Here is a 17,909-nt window from a genome sequence, read left to right as displayed (position 1 = left end):
TCCCCTCTAGGCTCTCTTTATAATCAATTGGAAAAGAGCAGATTTTTTCCAAGTATGACTCATTTGACCTATTTTAGCTGTCTATTTTAGGTCAAGATGAATCATGATCTAGAAGTTCTTATCTCTCATCACTGACCAAATTAGAAATGGAGATATGGATGGTATTGGAATAAAATCCCAAATTACTGGATGGAATGTGCCTGGGCTTGTCTGGCCTTGCTGCTGGACCAAGGGCAGCAGCTGTGGTGGTCTCACCCCAGAGACACCCCTGGCTAGCTGGGTATTGCAGCTGGCACTTGGGACAAGTCCAGGCAAGCAGGAACTCAGGTTTACCTCTGGTGGAAAGGCTTTAGGCGATGGTGAAGGAAAAAGGAGACGGGTCCTGCTGGAGGGTTTGATCCAGAGCTTTATTCCTAAATCACAGACCTCTGAATGTTGCAACAGCTCCAACAGAACCAAGAACCGCGTGGTCACCGTGTCTTTTAAGCCTGGGGAGAGGGGGAGGGAAGGGGTAGGTGTGCCACCAACCAGGTGGGAGGGGGGAAGTCTCAGGGGACAAGTGGCACCTGGATAGCCCAATGTTGCCAGGGCTGAGAGGCATCTTTTGAACTTTGCTAATCAGACAATGCCCTTGCTGGAATGTTAAGGCTGAGGGACAGCACTTAGCAAGAGGGCAAGGGGGAGGGGAAGGGAGAGATTTCTGACACACCTGAGGGAGGAACTGGGAGAGCTGAAACAGGGTATTACATCACACTGCAACAGGATGGGATCAAATTAATCCTTGCAATATGTTTGATGTAAATTTACCTGAGATTACTCCACTTCAAAAAGGCAGGACAGTACAGATTAAAACATTTTTAGTTAAATGGGGAAAATAGTTCACACTGATCATACAACTCCACGCACAAAATCTATATAGAAACCTGAAATTCCAGTTGAATGCTCAAGATATACCAAAGTTCCACATTTCACCATTTTATTGTGTTAAACAAATACATCTTGCATTTTAGGATGGTGGTTTGTTATAGATTTAGGGAAAGTTAGGAGTTTGATTTTCTAACCATGAATACTGGACTAAAAACGTGAAATCTTTCTACTATATGAGGAAGATGCTATAAGCAGTGGATATTGCCAGATTCAGAACTAGTTAGCAGAAAGGAGCACATGGAGTTTTATTCAAGATGAGAAACAGACTGAGAATAACATCAGAGAAATGCTGTGAAGAAATATTATATCTTTAAAAAATATCTTCATTAATTAAAGTACTTTCAAGTATTCAATTTTTTTCACACTTTTTTTCTGCTCTATATCTTTGAAAAACATACAATCTGCTTTTCATTTTTTGCAAACTCTTTCCCCTCATAATGTGTTTTTTCATGTTAATGATGTGTTTGGGTACAAGAGAACACACACTTGCCGTTCTACAAGATGCAAAGAATTTAAAAACCACTCTCCTATCTTTTTATGTATAATTGAACTAGAATTCATTTTACTTTCTTTTTCTGTACTTCTATTTGACAGTTCTACTGGCTGCCTGAAATAGTCTAACTACCTCCAAACTAGTAATCCAGTGTTTTACAATTCAAATATCTTTGAGTTCCTGGTATTTACAGAAATAGGTGTCCCTGCTTATCTGCCATATTTGTCCACATGCACGCACACAGACACACATACCCAAACAGGAATTACCCCAAACAGGAAGTCTAGAAGTAATATTTTGTTTATTTGTTTTTCTGTGGAACCTAAACTCTGCACAAATAATGCAATTAAAAGCAGTTGTCAGTCAAAAAAATCTACTTTGAAATAAAATAGAAAAGTGTGAGATGTGTTAAGAAATAGAAGAAATTCTTTCTATTGAGGGCATTTTATCAGAATTAAGAGGCATATTCAGTCTCTTTCCAGAAGAAACAGCATTTTTAAGAAGTGTCTTGACTGTTGCAGTACAGATATAATGACAAAGGTGATCCTTTTCATTTGCTATAGACACTGATCCACCTTAGCCTCAAAAATCTGCTTGAGTAATGAAATATTGATGAATGTGTTGGAATATTGTCAAAAGGAATATGACTGCATAAAATCTTAAAGGATGGGAATGCAACATAGCTTAAAAAATTATTCCTAATGTCTGTGATGTAGGTAGGAGACCACTCTTTTAAAGGGGAAAAAGAAGACAAGATAATCACAACTAATACAACTAAAGATTAACCCAGTTCTAGAGGTTAGAGCAGTCATCTGGGAGATAAAATGTTTATGATCCATTATCCTACATATGGACATTTTCCCAATGAATTTAGGAAAAATAGGGTGCTTGGATAAGCATGTCAGAAGATGGCTTTTGAAATCAGAATGTGTGTTCCTTTCCTCACTAAAATTTCTGTTTCAAGTCTTGATCTTCAGGGCAATAACTCATGTAAGGGCAACCTTTCATTTAAGGTAAAAGTAAAAATTATCACAAGGACTTGGATAAGTTAGATAATAAAATTTTACTTTTTTTTCTGAGGGATAATGTCCCTTCTCAATCTACACTGTACAGTAGAAAATCTTTCTAAACTACATTAAACATTTTCTCTGTAATTAAATCTTACTCCTAATCCACCTGTTATTACTAATACATTGCAACTTTTCCTAATTGTTTTATGTAAGATCTTTATCCTGTATTCATTGTTTTTTGAGAGCTTTTTGGGTTTTTTATAGGCCTTTTTTCCTCACACTCCTTTCATTTTTCCTGAGGAACAGATTGTTTCAGCTTTACTGTATTCAAAAATTCATTTGTCTTTTACATTAAGTTCAATTATTTGGTCACTTTTAGTTCACTCTACACAGCTTTATCATGCTAAACAATAAGATTGTATCCCAAGTTGTTTGAAATTTGGATTATTTCATTTTAGTAGTTCCTATTATCAGTAGTCTTGTATATTTTGAATTAGGTATTACCTTACATAGGTAGGATTAAAAAACCTCTTAGTACAGGTCATAATTTCTTTACCATGCTCTAAATAAGTTTCAACATTGAGGAAAACAGAGAGAACTTGGATCTTTAGGAGAAATATTCGGGTAATGTTTTCTCAGTGCCACAGGCGGAGTCATGCACTTTGCTCCTAAGAGAGAAGAAACAATATATTTTATTATTATAACAAATATATTTTATTATTATAACAAAACTCAATAGTAAATGCAATGGTGGTATAATGAGATTTGATGGCAAGTTACACAAGTATCTACTGCACAGTAGATAAGACAAAACTGTGAGAGATCCACCTGTTGAGTCATGAAGTTCAGAAAGGAGCCCCTTGAATTCTAAACTCCTTCTCAGAGTGCAGCTGGATTCACTTCAAGTTCAAACTTGCAATGGTTTTTTGTGTAAACAACGATATATGTACAATCTGTCCTTTACGCTATTTTTCAAAGATTACAAAATTTTATTTTACTTATTCCCAATTCACTTATTGAGTTTCTGACCCTATAAGGAATTTTTCACACTGGAGGAATAACCTTGAGAAGTGTTCCTGCTCCAGGGGAGATCCTGGCATGCAGCTCACAGCCATGTAGGAAAGTTAAACAGGCACTGGGCCCTTATTATTTATTGAGTAAGATGATTGCCTAATATTTGTATACAAGCCATATTTTATTTGGCACATGCTCAAATTAGCCCTTGGCTGTTTTATTTCCCATCTCCCCTGAATCCACTTCAAGAGGGATGCAGCCATCACAACGAGGCACATCCATTAGGACTGCCACAGGTACTTATCACTTGAGCAGGGTTATGGGAATTAAAGGTCTGGCTGGGGGACAGGGAGTACACCATCACTCTCAGCAGGTGCAGACTGTGTAGCACAAAGTCTTCCCAGATTCTGAAACTATGCACCAAAGGTGAGACCAGGACATGCAAAGTAAGAATTATTGAAGCCTATTTAATAGTTACTGTAATCCTTTGATTTACAGAATCTACTGTCACAGCACAACTTCTGAAGAAAAAAAGCAAAATTCATTTCACAAGGCATTTCAAAGAAAGAAGAAAGCATTATATTTCATCCTAAGTTTCTGCACTTTTAAATGAAAAATAATATTTGTATTACAAGGAAAGAAAAAATCTGTTTCTTCAGATCTAAAAGGCAAGTAGTAAAGTATGGAAAACAATAGTATTTTTTTTCTACTAAAATAAATATAAAGCAGATCTTCAGTTAAATATGAAAACATTTTTTTCTGTTATACTGAACCCCACTAATTTTCTCATGCACCTGTTGTTTTTCATGCAATTCATATGTGTTTTGTTATATGATTGATGTCTTCATAAAATTCTCAATAGGAATTAAAAAAAAAAAACCCTAACCAACCAAAGGAAAAAAACCAAACAAACCAAACCTAAACAAAACCCCAAACCCCAGGGCAGTAAGAAACAATTTTCCTAAAAGCTTGCATCTTTCGCATGGGATAAGGGCTAAAGAGAATGTAGAAAAGGGAGAGAGAGATTTATTGGTTCCTCCTCAGCCTTGAGCCTGGAGACAGAGAGCATCAGATCATGATGATTCTAGTTTTGAACTACCATGATTTTTGTCTTGATTTATCTTGAAATTCTCAGTCAGTTTTGGAATAAGGGTTATAGAAAGGTTTGCTTTGTCTTCTCAATTTCTGGAGCTAGACAGGCTGTGTCCATCTTCACCCAAAGACTCTATACATTACCTTCTATGTAAATTCAAGCATTTCTTAAAATTACGTGACATTTTTCTTGGTTTTCCATTTTCATTCCTAGTATTTTGCCCTCCGAACACATCAAAATAACTCACAGGAGCACAAAAGGGTTGCACAGAGACCAATAGATTTGTCTAAAATACCATTTTTCATTGCCCATAAGTTTCAGTTTTGGAACCAAGACCAATGGATAAATAATCTTTATTTTAACATATTGCTAGATTCTAACTGGAAATTATTCTCCTGTGCTTCTTGAAATGAAGCTTTCAGTGTTCACGCTGAAGGGAGTTTAAAAACAGCAAGCCTATTTCTTTTCAGAACTCTGAAACCATACATCAAGCAACACAGGAATGTAAATGAAAGGGAAATTAAAGACTAATTTCCTGATTTTTAAATTTAACTAGGAAACTGCTTCAGCAAGAAGGAACTAGAGCTACATTAATAAAATATGAAGGAGGACAGCAAGGCAGAAGTGTTAAAACTTTTTTCCTTATATGTGCTTGAAAAATAAGTGATTTTAATGATCTTAATGACATTTACAGTCATTCTAGCTGCATATTGCTACAGAAGAATATACAGTAAAATTTAGATGTAAACTCCAATTTTGAGTGCATTGAGTAGCCTGAAATGTATGATATATCTCAGTTCATTGCTCCACTGGCAAAACTTACATGGACTGATGACTCTGCTGCTAATGCAGGTAGATGTCTATTGCTGTTTGAGAATGGGGGTTCTACACAGGTGCATACTATCCTCATAAAACAGAAAATATGAAAAGCAGTGAGAAAGAAAGAAGGGAGACTTTGCTAAATCCGACTAATTGACCAAACCATTCCTAATTGTGGTATATTTCTGGACTGGTTAACCTATACACAATGTTCCAGGAGGAAAAAAAAAAAAAAAAAGAGAGTGGTTAGTATGACATCTATGCATTTACTGATCTACTGATCTCAGGATAAGACACAGAAGGTTTTTCAAGATTACTGGAAACAACATTCTTCTAAGGCAATTAAGAATATAAGAATAAAGATGTTATTGCTAGTTCAGATAGTCCATAGTAGCATATTACCTGGTGTTTTGGGAGGAAAGAAGAAGGGAGCACCTCTGTTTGCTTATCATCTTCAAATTTTTCTCCAGGACATGTGTTAAGCGTTACTGGCAACTATTGGGCCAAGTGGATCTTTAATCTGACCTTTTACAGCCATTCTTAAGTTCCTATGTCTTCAGAAGCCTATAAGAAGGAGAAGATAACAGAAGAAAGGAAGGTGCTAATTAATATTTGTAATTAAAGAGCTTGAGAAAAGGGACAGTAAGAAGTGCTACTAACCTCAAAAATATCATGGTACAGCCCTGGATGATGATGTAATATTCCATTGCAAAGAAAAACATCTAGTAGGAAGCAAAGGAGGGTGTTCTGTATAGAAAAAATTAGAGCCTTTACTCAATCTCTTATGCAACACCAGAAGAAGGGGAAAGGAGAAAAAAACATCCATTAGAAAATAAAAGATAAAGGGGGAAAAAAAGGAAAAACAGTATTAATTTTAAGTTAGGACTGAAATACCTTCAAAGAGAATACAAATGAATGTGATTTGGGGCCTAATCTTAACAAGGTATTTAATTGTTTTCTCTCTTTTTTAACTTCATTCCAGTGCTGAATAATTGTTTTGGTACTCACTGAATTTGCTGTAAAATGAAAATATATTTATATATAATGTAACAGTAAAACTGGTTCCTTGAATGATGATCTAGAGATTCAGCAGTTACCTTATACGGCTGTGACAGTAAAATCAAACATACTGAGATGCTCTAGTGGGGACATGTCCTGACTAATTGGGCTAATTTCTACTTATGGTTCTGAATCAGAGTTACAGTCATGAGATCCTGAAAAGGACAATTAAAAAAAAAAAAAAGGTTTATTTGTACAAATGATAACTACATAACTTCCATAGAATTAACAAAAAAATTTTGAAGGACAAATCTGAGTACAGTATTCATGATGAAAAATGCTTCAGAGGGGGTGAAATGGGAAAAAGAAATAAAGGGATGGTGATGGCCAAGAATATCACAACTACGTTGCTTGCTTTTTCCTTTTCTCACTTACTTCACTTCTGCAAGTTAAACTTCAAAATTTAGTTTAAGGGCTTATTTATTTCTTTTTAGCATTGATTACTCTGACTTCATTGCTCCTAATTTTTTCTGTGGTTCATAAATGGAAGTTTAATAAAGTTCTGTGCTTGTTAAGCACTTGTTGACCATATTGCTATTCACTAAGGAAATGTGAAAAGACAGGTGTACCAGAAGCTTTTATTAAGGTATCAAAAACCAGCAAGCTATCTACACAAGCCAATTAAATGGCACTGCATGTCCCCAAAGTAGAAAGCACACAGTGTTACACGTAAGTTGATATTTTATTCAGCAAATAAATCAACCCTTACCCAACACACTCCATAAAACTAATCAAGCACAATATACTCCATATGGATTAGCAGTCTATTCACCCCAGGTATATTAAAAAACATGTGGAAAGCTGCTTTAGCTCTCTATAAGCTAACACTGAAAGATGTTCCTTGGTATTTCACAATCCAATAAACCGTGTGTATGCTAGTAATCCATCACTCCTTGAAACTACAATATGTATAATGTATTCAAGCACTTCCTACTTTCCAGGCCTTCCTTGACCATGGATTCATGTCAAGGATTTCACAGAACACTTTCTGTCTGCATGAATTGGTAGAGAAGTCCATGAATGTGTAAGAAACTCTGGCGAATGAAATGCTTCAACTCTGTAGAGCACTGAAGAACACACACATATTCCATTTACATATAGAGCTGACAAAAAATACAGTTTCTGTTACACAGTGTATAATTTTTAATTCAGTTTTTGCCCATTATTTTATATCCAGAATCTTGCTTGTGAATGTAAACTAAAGCCAAATGGCTTTAGGGTGCCCAGATGCATAGGCTCCAAAGAGTCATCAGAACTTGAGGCTGAGTCCTGCCCCCTTGTGGGCTTGGGAAAGCTCTTGAAACACGAGGTGCTTTGAACGATATATAATAGGTATAAAAAGCTAGCATTCTCTTTATTGAACTGTTGCATTCAAGTATTTTGCCCTGTCTTATTATAACGAAAGTAATTTTGGATGCAAGTCCAATTTCAGCTGTCTAAATAAGCACTCCACCATCACTCTGCAGCTGGAGAGAGGAGAAAACAGTTCTCACTGGGGCCCTTTATATATTTATATTCTATATTAGACAAAGAGAGGAAAGATTCTTCCATATAAAGAGGAAAAGCAATGGTTACAGTACAATTTTGAAAAGGAAAAAGGACCAAGCAGAATAAGCACACTAACTCTTAGAGCATTATGATGATGTGATCGGTATTGTCAGCAGCTTTCACATTATCATAAAAAAAAAATAGGTCTACTGCCCCTTCAAACAAAGGAAGATGCATAAATAAACTATTTCTTCAGATCTGTATTGTCAGCAGTTTTCACATTATCATAAAAAAAATAATGGGTCTACTGCCCCTTCAAACAATGGAAGATGTATAAATAAACTATTTCTTCAGAGGTAGGGTGGTGCAGACAGATAATAGTTAACGCAATGACTCTAGCCCATCTTGGAAATCTCACTCCCTGCAGGACAAAACTGTCAGGATTCTAAGAGCACCAAGGATCTTGACTGTCCTACCCTGCCCTCCTACCACCCTGCCCACTTCAGCCCTGTCCGTGCCACAGCTGCAGTGTGGAATGTCGGTCCCCAGCTCCTCCCAGCCCTGCCCTGCCTGGCTGGCCATGGGCCCCACTGAGCCCATCAGCATCACCAGGGAAATGGCCAATGACCAGGGCTGTGGCTGCTTCTGGCACCCTCCTGGCTGCCCTGCTCTTGGCTGGGGAAATGAAGCAAATCCTGGCTGCTAGGCCCTGCCATTATGGGGAGACCCTGGCCCTTCCAGGGAACCCCCAGCAAACAAGGGGCCAGTCTCTCTCTTCTCCCTGTCAAAAATGCTATTCCTCACATATGCTCACAATGACAGGTAAAAATATTCTCAGCAGATCATGACAGTCCTCCAGTACTGCCAGCTAGGGTTGATTTTTCAATGTCAGAATTATTATCACATGTTTGTGACAACAAGAGATGGCCAGTTTCCATGGAAGGAGTGTAGCTTCTTCAGTTGGGAGTGCTGGCATCCCGCTCACATTGAAGGCATGAGGGTCAAGGAAACCTAGACTGCATGGAAGTGTCAGCTGATACGGAAGTTCTGGAGCACTGCTTTTCATTGCAAATTTGGGAAATAATATGATTGCATATTAATTATTCTTTTCCATAATCCCTGGAGGTTTTGTCACTTGTTTGATATACATCATTCCAATCAGTATCCTTTGATATTGCAATGACCAGAGGGCCTTCTTCCCCAAAGGTCCACAGACCTCTTCCTGTTCCCTTAGCAGCAATCCTGTAGTTCAATGTATCTGACTACTTTCACAACACAAAATGAACCACTATGGGCTAGACAAACCTCCTGCACTGGCAGGAGCTGAATATTGAATCTGAGACTCTTCGCTAAATGTCCTTTGTTTCATGTGACATTCAGGAGGCCAATTTGCCTCCCTATATCCTAGCATTAGGGCTTGAATGCCAATAAGGTCTGTGCAGGCACAGGTCAGCCGCACTTGGAAGGTCTAACAGGTAATTTTCCTACTGTGATTTGATGGGCTGAAATCCAGAGCTTAAAGCTCCTTAATGGTACAGAAAATTACTGCCTTCACCAACATTTCTCCAGCCAGATTGCTGCCTTTTACAGAATACCCTGCTGCAATGCCAAGTACTTGCCAAATGCCCCAGCAGTGAAAACAAATCAGGTTTAGGATACAATTTCAGGTACTGCCTATGTATTTTTCTAAGACATAGATCTTCCATGGTTTTTTGCACAGAAAACTATCTGAGACACTACAGAATCTTCCCAGAGCCAGAAGCAGGTAAAGTCAATGTAACAGTCAATGGAAGACTTCTGCTCTTGCATTTTTTTATTAGCTTCCCCTATGGTTTCTCCTATTTTTTTAAGTAATACACTTGTAACCTCATCTGACTGACGCAGGTGATCCATTAATTGTTGTATTCATTTATTTAAATGTAATGCCAAGAGGATACAGAGCACAGGAGGCAGCAGAAGATCACTAGGCTGGCAGCTTTCACAAATCATTCTGTGTGGAGTAATAATGGGCTTTGTTTCTTCCAGCTTTTAAAGATTGCAGCTTTTGAGTTCACACAGAAAAAAAGCTGGTCCTTCAGTTTGTGAATAACTACCATCCTTCTACAGAGAGCAGCCAGAACTTACTGGAACATGGAGTTTTACAGCAGAACTTACTTCTGCACTTTGGCAATCTCCGGAACACTAGAAAAGAGCTGCTGGGATTAAAGCTATGAATACAGAAGTAGCAGATGTGAAGAAAATAGCATGTAAATGTATGATGGGTCAAGATGTAAGAACATGCTGCCAGCAATGAAAAGATGCTGTAGGAGAAGAGAAATAGTTTACCCTCTGCATATATTACATACACCGTGGTGAATTAATCATTCCGTGAGAGAAATGATGCTTAAGGAAACTTGCTTGGCTCTGAAATCTGGATTCCATTTTGGCACAGAAGTTTGATATGAATATTTGCAAGTTAATTTATATGGACAAGATTGAGTGACTTTTACTTTAAAAAAAAAAAGCAAAAAAACCCCAACACCTGCTATATACAGGTTTTACTGTCTGAAAACATGAACAGGAATCAAAAGAATACAAAACTGCATGTTTTTCAGGTTGTAGCTAGTTTGGGTATCTCATATGTAACTTGATAAACAAGCAATGGTCATGCTACTTTAGTCACTGAAGGATAATTAACTTTGCTGAAGTGTGTGTTCTTCTGGGTTAATGATGTATTCAACATCATAGCTAAAGACAGCTCTTGCCCAGCTGCTTGGTGTTCAAAACACTTGAATGGCTGAACATGCTCAGTGTAATCTATTTCTAGTAGTTTGCAGTCTGAGCTGAGTACTACAAATGCTGAGCTTTCTTAAACTGCTCAACCTCCTGGATGAATAATTCCTGTCCTCTTGATTCTCTGTGCCATCTCTTCCCCATCATTAAAAAAGGGACAGCTGTCCTGTAGCTAGAAATAAAAGGGTCTGTTCTATTTTATTATTAACAGAAATTAGCAGCAGCCATCAAAAAGAGAAGTTAAATGCTTCTTGAAGCTACAGGGTCTATATTTTATTTTCCTATGTCTTGTCAGTATGCTCTTTCTTATACTGCTATACAAAATGCTGCTTTAAAAGTTGTGAATTTACGTGTTACTTTACCTTACCCAATCCAATACCATTTTCAGGGTGAAACAATAATGCCATTAATGAATGGTTTGCAGCTCAGTGCTAATGCTTAACATCTATCTAGTTTTTATTAACTCTCTGAAGACTCTATGAAAGAAAGAGTTGGTTTTACCAGTAAAAGTGAAAAAAAAATATCATAGATATTCCTCTTAGCTCTATATTTATATATTTGAACTTCTCAAGTTGGAAGCCTGTCAGTACATATTTTTTTCCTAGAGCATAAAACAAAGTGGTAAAAAAATGTAGAAGAATTAGGTACAAATAGCATATAATTTATTTATGCCTGAATTTTTGAGTACAAAGACCAGCCAAATGGCAACACAGACCTAAGAAAGATTCCAAAAAGTATGGCTTTGTAGAAATGAAAATTTAGATGGGGAAACAAGGAATGTAATTGCAACTAAGAAGCAGACGAGTAGTAGCCATTTACTGCGCTGATCTACCACTTACCTTTTCCCATGACCTGGAGGTTGCACTTACTAAATTCACTGAGAAAACCATCCTCACCTGAGCTTAATGTCTGACATTTGCACTGTTGCAGAGTATTTGAAAGCCAATTATCAATGTAAGTTCTCCTGTTTGGTCTTGATGAATAAAGCATGAATAAATCTCTAAACAGCATCTTGTGCAAAGTGATATCTGCTTGGTGAAAAACTGAAGTAGTTAAATACCTTTTCTACCACACAGACCTTGATCTTAAGTACTGTGTGTGCTGTTTCTTCTGCCATCAACTGTTTTGCTACAATATCACCATCAATTTAATTAGAGATTTCCAAATTTCCATCAGTGTGAGTGTGCAATAGTGTGAAATTCAATTAGAAGTGAGCTGGAAGTTCATCACTAAATTAATGATATTTATTGAAAATTCATTAATTACCCTTGAGTTGATGTGCTTCAAAGACCTGTTTTTTTCTAATCACCTCCAAATCTGCAGCTTTTACTCAATTGCCACCTGCACAGTTATGGAACACCAAGGAGAGCTTCTGTAGTACAGATGGATTGAATGGATTGCAGCATGATTTTCACATGTCCATCAGCCATGACGAGAATACAAGAAAAGGGCTTGTAGAATCCAGACGAATAATCCAGGGGAAGTTATTGAGAAAACAGTTAAAATATCAGTCTATGATGGATCATACTGAAAAACCTGTTGTTTTCAAGAAAACAAGGCAAAATAAGGTTCTCTTGGGGAAAAAAAAAAACCAAAAACTATAAACCAAACAAAACCAAAAACAACAACAGCAAGGAAGACCCACTGCTATTATTTTTTAAGATTACATAGATACATGGTTAGCTTAATTATGGGAGAGAGAGCAAGATCAAAGCTTTGTTTAAAATACACTGGGTGAGATGAGTTGTAATACAGCAAAAGCTTGGAATTTGAAAGCAAAAACAACTAAGAAAGGAAAAAGCTCTCATACAATTTTTTAAAATAATCTTTTAGTAGCTGCACTATGTTATGCAATCATCAAAAGTCCATGTTTTTGAGTAGGCTTTTAAAGAGGAGTTAAGCAGAAAGTCCTACTAAGTTATCTGTCCAGAACTATTACGTCTGACTTCCTTATTGCAGAAGAGCATCGTGATTGAACCAGCTTTAGGAGTTACACTGAAAATACTGTAGCTTACAGGAATCTATGTTTTAGAAGTTTATGAGTGTAATACTCCAGATAAAGAGAAACATTCTTTAACATACTTGTTTGTATTAAGCTCATACATAAAATTAGTTGCATTCAGATTAAGAGTTTTTACTGGCATTACCATTTTTTGTAACAATAAGCTAATTTATATTACCTTTATATGAATCAATTTTCTATTTTATTTATACTATGAAATTAATTTATTTGTATTTGTTATAAATTTATTTCTTTTTTATATATTATAGCTAAATATATTATATATGAATTTCATATATATATATTTATTTATTTATATATTTATTTATTTTAACCCTGTTAATTTGTTTATTTTACATTTATAATTGTGGAATAAGGAATGTGTTTTCCAGTCCAGATTAGGGTTTTTTCAATTCAGACAGCATACAAATCCATATACCTATATGTTAACACTAGGAGTTACTCCATACTTCCAAGTCTGGTAGTGTTCATACCTTCTCAAGAGCCTTGTTGTTTGCTGTAGTTGCTTATTTGTAGAAAAGATTTTATTGATTTTTTTTTTCATTGTCAAACATAGTTTTGGTTAAATACAGAACCTAAAAGAAAGACGGAACAATTAATATCACTTTCTACAACCCCTTCTCTTTTCAAGTCATGTTAAATAAATTATGATATACTCCAAGATTTAAAGCCCAGCAAGAATCCAAAGCCTTATATGGTCCTTGTAATGTTGCAGTTTAAAGGCAAACAGTTCTGTCTCCATAGGCAACACTTTTGAAGCTTCTCATCTCAAAGAGAATTTAGCCTTTTAATTGAAAAGGCAAGTTTTATTAAAATATTTTTGATCAAACTGAAGTAAAAGCAGATTTTTACAAATGGGCCTCTTGTAAGTGGACACATGTCCATGTGTATGGTTATGTTTGAATAACTGGAAATAAAAAAGAAGCAGTTTTACAAAAAGCAACTATTGTATTTGGAGCATATAAATACAAATCCTATGACATTGTGACGCTGTCCTGCAGGTTTTCTCTCAGTGGGTAGATCTCTGACTGCTGCATACACCATCTGAGTGTATCCACATGTAACTATTCAAAAAAATGTGTGGATGTTGGCTCTTGGGGACATGTTGGCACTTGGGGACACTTAGTGCTGGTAACATGGCAGTGCTGGGGTAACAGTTGGAATTGATCTGGAAAGCCCTTAATGATTCTATGATTCTTCTAACTCTGGATCTGTCATTTAAAGGGAAGTTTTCTCTGTTGCAGTTTGTAATATATAGTTATGATTCAGAACTGCCACTGCTTTCAGAGAACAGCTTCTCAGGCAACAAAGATCTAAATATGTGTTAGGTATTTTAAATGAATCCTATTCTGAAGGAAAGCTAAACAAGTAACTTTTGCACCAAGGAATACTGCCTTAACCACAGACTTTTCTTGGCTGGGGTCAACATTAGAGATTATTGTGTTTTCCAGGGGAAATTTTCAACTTTTGGCAGAAAGAAGTAAACAGGAACTGATTTGATTGCAGTATTTCAGTCTTGTTCAGTTTGTTACACAGTTGTAGAACAGCTGAGCTTGGCAGGCACTACTGGAGATCAAACAGTCTAACCACCTTGTTCAAGCAGAGGTACCCACAGAAGTTTGTCCAGAGTTGTATCTGATCAGATTTTCAGTTTCTCCACATTTGGAGACTCTACATCCTCTCTGTGAAACCTCTCATAAAACTAAAAAATGTTCTTCTTATATTTAATGAAATTCCCTGTTTTTCAGTTTGTGCCCTCTACCTCTTGTTTCGTAATCAGGCACCTCTGACAGGAGTCTGGCTCCATCTTTTTCCCTTCTTTCATAAAGAATTTAAAAGCATTTATAAGATAGCTCTGAGTTGCTCTTCTCCACCTGAATAGTCCCAGCCCTCTCAGCCTCTCCACATATGACAGATGCTCCAAGCTCTTAACCATCTTCATGGCCCTTGAGTGGACTATTTCTTATATTTCCATGTTTCTTTTATACTGAGGAGCCCAGATCTGGACACAGCATTTTAAATGTTTCTCACTGAGGCTGAGCAGAGGGTGAGGATAATCTCCCAGTGATCCATAAAGTTGCCATCTAGGGTTTTTAAGAATCTTCTCAGCCAGGTTGTACCAGCTCTATGATGCTCCCATGATCTTTAATGTCTCTTCCAGCCAAAACCATTCTATAACTCCTTTATAAAGTACAGTAAATGCAACTGTACTTAAGGTATAAAACTATTTCTTGTCCAATTTCTAAGCCCATGCCATCAGGCTTTTATATAAATCTATGTGATTTAGGTGGGTTGCCTTTTATTATTCTATTTTAATTCATAAAACATCTTGGAAGTACTCATGGAAAGAAATAAATTGAAGAACAAATAGAAACTAAATTAAAGGTAGAATCATAGATGATTGAAAGTCTAAAAATTTAAGGGAGATTAAACATTGAAAAGACCATGAATAGAGGGTAATATGAATACAAGCAGAATCAGAGTTCAGTACATCATCCTTACTATATACCTAAGTGGATTTCAGATTTTTATCTGAATTTTATATGCAAGAGAGAACATAGGGAATTATTGCAGAAATCACCCACTTCCAGAGCAGCTGCAGATTCCTTCTTGCATTATTTATTAATCCCCAAAAATGTGTTTTTATGTTTTTTTATTTCAGTGATTCTTTTCTCCACATGCTTCAGAAGTCAATAAAATAAATTCAATCTCTTCTTCTCCATGGGAGTGACATCACTAGCTGAGTAAGATTTCCTGAGACTAGAAAAATTCTAAAGAAGGTTTGTCTCAATAATCTCTTTTTAACTCAGGTATAACAGAGTTGAGACAGATCCAAGAGAGCCATAAGCATTTTTATTATCATATGAAATGGAGAACCAAAATTGTCAGTGGGGAAAATGAGAGCAATATTATGCACGGGGAGTCAGTTTTTAAAAAGAAACAATTACTTCTAAAGTCACTAATTCGATCTTTGAGTCTTCTTTCAATCCCAATTTAGGCAACCCTTTGACTCTAATGCATATTGGATGAAAATGCCCTTTCCGCAATCCAACAACTCTGAGAATAATTATTTTGCACATACTCTTCTTTATAATTTTAGATATGTCTCTTTTTTCATGTCATTTGTACAAGGATTTATGGGAGGTTATAGAAGTATTTCTCCCTTCTCTGCATATTTTTCTCTGTTGAAGAGTTTGTACCTGAGGAGCTCAAGACTAATTCTTCTTTCTTAGAGTAAAATATATATTGAGAGAGACAGATCTTTTGTGTTTATGACCAGTGAAAAACATTATATGGGTTATGTGTGGCAAGAAAGGAATGGAGTTTATAATTTCCAATTGTTCACCCAAGTCTGATGTCCTAATAGGACCACTGCATCATTACTGGCACACATCTCCTAATTTAGCACTTCTCTGGTGAATCTTTTAATGACAGAATGAACTTTCTAAATTTCTCTGGGTGTAGTGTCTCAAGGCCCAATCAGTCTTATTTTGATACAGCTAAAAAAAAAGGAGCATCCCACATTCCAATCTTTTAATGGTATACACCTATCTCCATTTTGGTCCTTGTTTCAGTTTACGTGACAGCAGGGATTTACCATGAAATGCTGCAAAGATAACTCACAAACTTCCCAAAGATTCTAAGCACGTAAAAACTCAGACTAACAATATTTTGTATGTACCTGTCCCCCTGGCAAGCTCCATTCAGCTCATTTGCATTCTGTTTTGCCCACTTGCCTCTGGTGCTTTGTAACTTAATCCACTGCATTCTTACTGACACTTGGAGCAATATCAGATCCTTAACATACTCTTCTATTCCAAACCTGAGTTTTCAGAGCAACGAATTATGCTATAGAAGAGGGAGTGTGACAGTATTGCCTCTCCCATGTTGATGGTCCAGTCTCTTTGGAGAGCCTTGCATCTGACAGCTGGTCACATTCCCCTTTAAAAGGTTCACCCTGATTCAATTTTGAAAATCAAGCATTTTAACATAAAGCAAATTTGAAGTTTTATAAAAAAAAAGAAAATTGGGCAGGGGGAAGCAGACAAGAGTCAACTTCAGAAATTATGTTTCAGCTTGGGGTACTAATGTTATGAAGAGTTAGCACAGCTTTCTCTGTGAATGCGTCAGGTTTATGATATGTGAAATTCACTGCTTAACTACTAAACTGATGAATATTAACTTACTGATACTGATTACCTAATAGATATTAGAATGATTTATTTTCTAACTGTAGTACAGTATTTTTAATGTGTGTCTCTACAGGTCCCAGTACAGTGAATAACAACAGTGATTGAAATCACAATTTTAATACTACTAATAATGATGCAGATACATTTAATGGACTGTCAAATGGGGATGAGCCTCTTATTTCTGTGGGATGTTATTATCACATTAATGCCTACACCTGAAAAGTTTTAATGGTATGTTAATCCTGAAGATCTGTTTCACTAATATACACAGATCTAAAAATCCTAACTATAGTTCTAAATAATGGGCTTCATAAAATATAACTTCACTTTTATAAACTGAGATCATTCTGGGTTCACTAACGATAGACAACTAACAGACAATACAAAGAGTGTTGGAGTACTCCACTCCAGAACCTCACAAAATAAATCCTTTGCAATTTAATCTCAGGAAAGAGAGGAGGTTGTTGATAAGTTCAAAGGGGATGATTTTGACCTTACAAGAAATAGACCCATAATTTATTAAATAGATGGAAATTCTTTACTGCAAGATGTAGTTTGAATGAATGACTAGTTCTAACCCATTTGCAGTCTTGCACCTCTGTGCCTCTATGGAATACAATTCTGGCACCACAAATGGCTGTGAAAGTGGAGTAGCCACAACTCAGATAGTGCTTTATCACTACATTTGCAATAATGTCAAGCAGGTTTTTACTAGGAAATAAGAAAATATGTGGATTATTAAGAATCATATGTTAACTTAAGCAGGCTTTTAAGTATTTAATTTCAAAATTATTTTTTACTTTTTGGACATTCCCTTTGTTTTCCAAAATGTTTTTCAGGTTTTTCAGGTTTGTGGGTTTGTTTTTGTTTTTAAATTTGTATTAAAAAGTAGCTCCTTTGTAAAAAAACTCTCCAAGATTTTCTGAAAAACAATGATTCAAATTGTCAATATACATCCTTATACTTGTGATGAGAATTTTAACCTTTTTTAAAAGTTTTCCATTGAAAAAGAAAAGAA

General features: G+C 36.1%; 1 long non-coding RNA gene across 1 annotated transcript; it reads right to left on the bottom strand.

Annotated features, from left to right (window-relative positions):
* Positions 1-388: 388 nt before the first annotated feature.
* On the bottom strand, positions 389-13,273 carry LOC143693370 (uncharacterized). Its single transcript, XR_013180976.1, has 4 exons — positions 13,172-13,273; positions 6,017-6,103; positions 5,759-5,920; positions 389-3,098 (listed from the first exon to the last, which is right to left on the bottom strand). It is a non-coding gene; the product is annotated as an uncharacterized LOC143693370 (long non-coding RNA).
* Positions 13,274-17,909: the final 4,636 nt, after the last annotated feature.

The sequence above is a fragment of the Agelaius phoeniceus genome, chromosome 2 (assembly GCF_051311805.1).
Source record: "Agelaius phoeniceus isolate bAgePho1 chromosome 2, bAgePho1.hap1, whole genome shotgun sequence".
In the NCBI taxonomy this organism is placed as follows: Eukaryota; Metazoa; Chordata; class Aves; order Passeriformes; family Icteridae; genus Agelaius; species Agelaius phoeniceus.
Note: the sequence above shows the minus strand (reverse complement) of the source record. Positions and strands in the feature narration are given on the sequence as shown.